This window comes from Scyliorhinus canicula, chromosome 6, assembly GCF_902713615.1.
Source record: "Scyliorhinus canicula chromosome 6, sScyCan1.1, whole genome shotgun sequence".
NCBI classification, from domain to species: Eukaryota; Metazoa; Chordata; class Chondrichthyes; order Carcharhiniformes; family Scyliorhinidae; genus Scyliorhinus; species Scyliorhinus canicula.
This window is the reverse complement of record NC_052151.1, coordinates 200,343,967-200,351,790: the sequence shown is the minus strand read 5'-3', so window position 1 is coordinate 200,351,790 and position 7,824 is coordinate 200,343,967.

The window sequence follows — 7,824 nt, the reverse complement described above, 5'->3', positions numbered from 1 at the left end:
ATCAGAGGATTAGATAGGGTGGACAGTGAGAGCCTTTTTCCTCGGATGGTGATGTCCAGCACGAGGGGACATAGCTTTAAATTGAGGGGAGATAGATATAGGACAGATGTCAGAGGTAGGTTCTTTACTCAGAGGGTAGTAGGGGCGTGGAATGCCCTGCCTGCAACAATAGTGGACTCGCCAACACTAAGGGCATTTAAATGGTCATTGGATAGACATATGGATGATGAGGGAATAGTGTCGATGGGCTTTAGAGGGGTTTCGCAGGTCGGCCCAACATTGAGGGCCGAAGGGCCTGTACTGCGCTGTAATGTTCTATCTTCTAACAGGACACAGTCTTGGAAACTGACCTGGATTCTTTTCAAATAATGAAGGTTATAAGTTTACTGTTGTCTCTGAGCAAAGCTGTTTTCTCCGAGAAACGACATGAGGTCAGCTACAAGATCAGCGAAGCATCTGGGCAAATAAGAACTGTTTGTATTTGAATGTTAATTGCTGGTCGGGGACAGAAGCAGCAGGTTCTGGGCCCCTGCTGATTGTCTGAAAAGCACTTGACCTGGGAGGAGTTCTGTCGGAACATGTTTTTGTTTGTGTGTGCTTGGAGAGCAAAGCAAGAAGGAACATCACTCTTCGCTTTCTCCCCCATCTCTCCCTGTTTCGCCTTGAGTGCAGTACAGGTGGCTGTTCTCCTTCAGCTCGAGGAACCTCATGTCAGTAGAACTTGTCTGTATTTGAAAGACAGGGGCTGGGATTCTCCCCTACCTGGCGGGGCGGGGAGGGGTCCCGGCGGGCTGGAGTGGCTCCCGCTCCGCCGGCCGGCGCCAACGGCCTTTGGCACCTCGCCAGCTGGGGCCGAAAGGCCTTCGCCGGCCGGCCGAAGCACGCACATGCGCAGCAGAGGGGGTCTCTCTTCCGCCATGGCGGGGCGGAAGAAAAAGAGTGCCCCCACGGCACAGGCCCGCCCGCCAATCGGTGGGCCCCGATCGCGGGCCAGGCCACTGTGGGGGCACCCCCTGGGGCCAGTTCGCCCCCCCCCCCCCCCCCCCCCCCCCCCCCCAGGATCCCGGCGCCGGAGGGGCTGAGGGATTTGGCCAAGGGTGGTATCATGACTGGTTCAGGCTTGGAGGGCCGAAGGGCCTGTTCCTGCGCTGTATTGTTCTTTGAATTCAGCTGAAAGAGCAGCGAAGCATCTGGGCAAGTCGTACAGAATTTAACCCGGCTTCTCCCCACAGACGCTGCCAGATCTGCTGAGTCAGTCCAGCATTTTCTGTTTTGATTTCAGATTTCAAGCACCTGCAGTTTTTTGCTAGTCTCTGCAGAGTCACTGTTTGTTTAGTCTTTTGTCTTGTGCGGAAGCGTGTTGGGATTTAAAAAGGAGTAAATCGTCACATTTCTGGATCACAAACTGCATCTCAACCAGTGATTTTGTAACTTGTTTTCAGAAGTTTCACTGTGTAGTAAATGGCTTACTTTGAATTTATTGAAAGAAGCCTGGTTAAAGTTTGTTTTATTCTGGGTCCAGCAGCAGAGAAAGTAAACAAGCGGCCGTTTTGATGAGCGAATTAAACATTTGGTTCGGCCACATTTGGAATACCGCGTGCAGTTCTGGTCACCACATTACCAGAAGGATGTGGATGCTTTGGAGAGGGTGCAGAGGAGGTTCACCAGGATGTTGCCTGGAATGGAGGGTGCTAGCTATGAAGAGAGGTTGAGTAGATTAGGATTATTTTCATTAGAAAGATGGAGGTTGAGGGGCGACCTGATTGAGGTCTACAAAATTGAGAGGAATGGACAGGGTGGATAGCAACAAACTTTTTCCAAGAGTGGGGGTGTCAATTACAAGGGGTCACAATTTCAAGGTGAAAGTTTAAGGGAGATAGGCGTGGAAAGTTCTTAACGCAGAGGGTGGTGGGTGCTTGGAACGCATTGCCGGTGGAGGTGGTAAAAGCGGGCATGATAGTGTCATTTAAGATGTATCTAGACAGGTACATGAATGGGCAGGGAGCAGAGGGAGACAGATCCTTGCAAAATAGGCAACTGTTTTAGATAAAGGATCTGGATCGGCGCAGGCTGGGAGGGCCGAAGGGCCTGTTCCTGTGCTGTAATTTTCTTTGTTCTTCTCTGTTGAATTATGGAGTGGCTGGCAGAGTAGTCAGGCTGGAGGAACAGCTCCATTCTCCCACCCGGTCATAGCACCTCATATATTTACAGAGAGACAGTTTCTGACGGCTAAAGTATTGGTAAGCAGACGACGCGCAAGTCAGCCAAAGTACCATCCGGCCAGGAGAAAAACCAATCATCTGTGATTTGGAATTCACTGTCCAATAGGGTGGTGGGAAACAGCAATTTTTGAAACTGAATATGTTTCTCATTTGAATGAAGTGGAATGATTTCTGGGTCTGCGCTGAGTAGAATGAGGATTGCAGTTGAATTGAGGGGAAAATATCTGTCGTTGAATTAACTGGACCGATGGTTCTATTTGAATTGAGTGCAGTGACAATTGTAGTTCAATTAAGTGGAGTGATGTTCGTATTGAATTGAGTGGCGCGACGATTGTAGTTGAATTGAGTGCAGTGACGATTGTAGTTGAATTGAGTGCAGTGTCGATTGTAGTTGAGTTGAGTGCAGTGATGATTGTAGTTGAATCGCGTGTAGTGATGAGTGTAGTTGAACTGAGTGTAGTGACGATTGTAGCTGAATTGAGTGCAGTGACGATTGTAGTTGAATTGAAGTGTAGTGACGATTGTAGTTGAATTGAGTGTAGTGACGATTATAGTTGAATTGAGTGTAGTGACGACTGTAGTTGAATTGATTACAGTGCCGATTGTAGTTGAATTGAGTGTAGTGACGATTATAGTTGAATTGAGTGCAGTGACGATTGTAGTTGAATAGAGTGCAGTGGCGATTGTAGTTGAATTGACTGCAGTGCCGATTGTTGTTGAATTGAGTACAGTGACGATTGTAGTTGAATTGAGTGCAGTGACGATTGTAGTTGAATTGAGTGGAGTGCCGATTGCAGTTAAATTGACTGTAGTGCCGATGGTAGTTGAATTGAGTGTAGTGCCGATTGAAGTTGAATTGAGTGTAGTGCCGATTGTAGTTGAATTGAGTGTAGTGACGATTGTAGTTGAATTGAGTGCAGTGACGATTGCAGTTGAATTGAGTGTAGTGACGACTGTAGTTGAATTGATTACAGTGCCGATTGTAGTTGAATTGAGTGTAGTGACGATTATAGTTGAATTGAGTGCAGTGACGATTGTAGTTGAATTGAGTGCAGTGACGATTGTAGTTGAATTGAGTGCAGTGACGATTGTAGTTGAATTGAGTGCAGTGACGATTGTAGTTGAATTGAGTGCAGTGCCGATTGTAGATGAATTGAGTGGAGTTCCGATTGTAGTTGAATTGAGTGCAGTGTCGATTGTAGTTGAATTGAGTGCAGTGCCGATTGCAGTTAAACTGACTGTAGTGCCGATTGTAGTTGAATTGAGTGTAGTGCCGACTGTAGTTGAATTGAGTGTAGTGACGATTGTAGTTGAATTGAGTGCAGTGACGATTGCAGTTGAATTGAGTGTAGTGACGACTGTAGTTGAATTGATTACAGTGCCGATTGTAGTTGAATTGAGTGTAGTGACGATTATAGTTGAATTGAGTGCAGTGACGATTGTAGTTGAATTGAGTGCAGTGACGATTGTAGTTGAATTGAGTGCAGTGACGATTGTAGTTGAATTGAGTGCAGTGACGATTGTAGTTGAATTGAGTGCAGTGACGATTGTAGTTGAATTGAGTGCAGTGCCGATTGTAGATGAATTGAGTGGAGTGCCGATTGTAGTTGAATTGAGTGCAGTGTCGATTGTAGTTGAATTGAGTGCAGTGCCGATTGCAGTTAAATTGACTGTAGTGCCGATTGTAGTTGAATTGAGTGTAGTGCCGATTGTAGTTGAATTGAGTGTAGTGACGATTGTAGTTGAATTGAGTGTAGTGACGATTGCAGTTGAATTGAGTGTAGTGACGATTGTAGTTGAATTGAGTGTAGTGCCGATTGTAGTTGAATTGAGTGTAGTGACGATTGTAGTTGAATTGAGTGCAGTGCCGATTGCAGTTAAATTGACTGTAGTGCCGATTGTAGTTGAATTGAGTGTAGTGCCGATTGTAGTTGAATTGAGTGTAGTGCCGATTGTAGTTGAATTGAGTGTAGTGCCGATTGTAGTTGAATTGAGTGTAGTGACGATTGCAGTTGAATTGAGTGTAGTGACGATTGTAGTTGAATTGAGTGCAGTGCCGATTGTAGTTGAATTGAGTGTAGTGACGATTGTAGTTGAATTGAGTGCAGTGACGATTGCAGTTGAATTGAGTGCAGTGACGATTGCAGTTGAATTGAGTGTAGTGCCGATTGTAGTTGAATTTAGCGTAGTGACGATTGTTGTTGAATTGAGTACAGTGCTGATTGTAGTTGAATTGAGTGTAGTGACGATTGTAGTTGAATTGAGTACAGTGACGATCGTAGTTGAATTGAGTGCAGTGACAATTGTATTTGGGTTGAGTACAGTGTCGATTGTAGTTGAGTATAGTGATGATTGTAGTAGAATTGAGTGTAGTGTCGATTGTTGTTGAATGGAGTGCAGTGCCGATTGTAGCTGAATTGAGTACAGTGCTGATTGTAGTTGAATTGAGTGTAGTGACGATTGTAGTTGAATTAAGTGCAGTGACGATTGTAGTTCAATTGAGTGTAGTGCTAATTTGTAGTTGAATTGAGTGCAGTGCCAATTGTAGTTGAATTGATTACAGTTCCGACTGTAGCTGAATTGAGTGCAGTGACGACTGTAGTTGAATTGATTACAGTTCCGACTGTAGTTGAATTGAGTGCAGTGACGATTTTAGTTAAATTGAGTGCAGTGACGATTGTAGTTGAATTGAGTGCAGTGCCGATTGCAGTTAAATTGACTGCAGTGCCGATTGTAGTTGAATTGAATGTAGTGACGGTTGTAGTTGAATTGAGCGTAGTGCCGATTGTAGTTGAATTGAGTGCAGTGCCGATTGTAGTTGAATTGATTGCAGTGTCGATTGTAGTTGAATTGAGTGTAGTGACAATTGTAGTTGAATTGAGTGCAGTGACGATTGCAGTTGAATTGAGTGCAGTGCCGATTGTAGTTGAATTGAGTGTAGTGACGACTGTAGTTGAATTGAAGTGTAGTGACGATTGTAGTTGAATTGTGTGTAGTGTCGATTATAGTTGAATTGAGTGTAGTGACGACTGTAGTTGAATTGATTACAGTGCCGATTGTAGTTGAATTGAGTGTAGTGACGATTATAGTTGAACTGAGTGCAGTGACAATTGTAGTTGAATTGAGTGCAGTGACGATTGCAGTTGAATTGACTGCAGTGCCGATCGTTGTTGAATTGAGTACAGTGACGATTGTAGTTGAATTGAGTGCAGTGCCAATTGTTGTTGAATGGAGTGCAGTGACGATTGTAGTTGAATTAAGTGCAGTGCCGATTGTAGTTGAATTGAGTGCAGTGACGATTGTAGTTGAATTGAGTGCAGTGACGATTGTAGTTGAATTGAGTGTAGTGACGATTGTAGTTGAATTGAGTGTAGTGCCGATTGTAGATAAATTAAGTGCAGTGCCGATTGTAGTTGAATTGAGTGCAGTGCCGATTGTAGTTGAATTGAGTGCAGTGCCGATTGCAGTTAAATTGACTGTAGTGCCGATTGTAGTTGAATTGAGTGTAGTGCCGATTGTAGTTGAATTGAGTGTAGTGCCGATTGTAGTTGAATTGAGTGTAGTGACGATGGTAGTTGAATTGAGTGTAGTGACGATTGCAGTTGAATTGAGTGTAGTGACGATTGTAGTTGAATTGAGTGCAGTGCCGATTGTAGTTGAATTGAGTGTAGTGACGATTGTAGTTGAATTGAGTGTAGTGACGATTGTAGTTGAATTGAGTGTAGTGACGATTGCAGTTGAATTGAGAGTAGTGACGATTGTAGTTGAATTGAGTGCAGTGCCGATTGTAGTTGAATTTAGTGTAGTGACGATTGTAGTTGAATTGAGTGTAGTGACGATTGCAGTTGAATTGAGAGTAGTGACGATTGTAGTTGAATTTAGTGTAGTGACGATTGTAGTTGAATTGAGTGCAGTGACGATTGCAGTTGAATTGAGTGCAGTGCCGATTGTAGTTGAATTGAGTGTAGTGACGATTGTAGTTGAATTTAGCGTAGTGACGATTGTTGCTGAATTGAGTACAGTGCTGATTGTAGTTGAATTGAGTGTAGTGACGATTGTAGTTGAACTGAGTACAGTGACGATCGTAGTTGAATTGAATGCAGTGACAATTGTATTTGGGTTGAGTACAGTGTCGATTGTAGTTGAGTATAGTGATGATTGTAGTAGAATTGAGTGTTGTGTCGATTGTTGTTGAATGGAGTGCAGTGCCGATTGTAGCTGAATTGAGTACAGTGCTGATTGTAGTTGAATTGAGTGTAGTGACGATTGTAGTTGAATTGAGTGCAGTGACGATTGCAGTTGAATTGAGTGTAGTGACGATTGTAGATGAATTGATTGCAGTGTCGATTGTAATTGAATTGAGTGTAGTGACAATTGTAGTTGAATTGAGTGCAGTGCCGATTGCAGTTGAATTGAGTGCAGTGACAATTGCAGTTGAATTGAGTGTAGTGCCGATTGTAGTTGAATTTAGCATAGTGACGATTGTTGTTGAATTGAGTACAGTGCTGATTGTAGTTGAATTGAGTGTAGTGACGATTGTAGTTAAATTGAGTACAGTGATGATTGTAGTTGAATTGAGTGCAGTGACAATTGTATTTGGGTTGAGTACTGTGTCGATTGTAGTTGAGTTGAGTATAGTGATGATTGTAGTTGAATTGAGTGCAGTGCCGATTGTTGTTGAATGGAGTGCAGAGCCGATTGTAGCTAAATTGAGTACAGTGCTGATTGTAGTTGAATTGAGTGTAGTGGAGATTGTAGTTGAATTAAGTGCAGTGCCGATTGTAGTTGAATTGAGTGTAGTGACGATTGTAGTTGAATTGAGTGCAGTGCCGATTGTAGTTGAATTGAGTACAGTGCTGATTGTAGTTGAATTGAGTGCAGTGACAATTGTATTTGGGTTGAGTACAGTGTCGATTGTAGTTGAGTATAGTGATGATTGTAGTAGAATTGAGTGTAGTGTCGATTGTTGTTGAATGGAGTGCAGTGCCGATTGTAGCTGAATTGAGTACAGTGCTGATTGTAGTTGAATTGAGTGTAGTGACGATTGTAGTTGAATTAAGTGCAGTGACGATTGTAGTTCAATTGAGTGTAGTGCTAATTTGTAGTTGAATTGAGTGCGGTGCCAATTGTAGTTGAATTGATTACAGTTCCGACTGTAGTTGAACTGAGTGCAGTGACGACTGTAGTTGAATTGATTACAGTTCCGACTGTAGTTGAATTGAGTGCAGTGACGATTTTAGTTAAATTGAGTGCAGTGACGATTGTAGTTGAATTGAGTGCAGTGCCGATTGCAGTTAAATTGACTGCAGTGCCGATTGTAGTTGAATTGAGTGTAGTGACGGTTGTAGTTGAATTGAGCGTAGTGCCGATTGTAGTTGAATTGAGTGCAGTGCCGATTGTAGTTGAATTGAGTGCAGTGCCGATTGCAGTTAAATTGACTGTAGTGCCGATTGTAGTTGAATTGAGTGTAGTGCCGATTGTAGTTGAATTGAGTGTAGTGACGATTGTAGTTGAATTGAGTGTAGTGACGATTGCAGTTGGATTGAGTGTAGTGACGATTGTAGTTGAATTGAGTGCAGTGCCGATTGTAGTTGAATTTAGT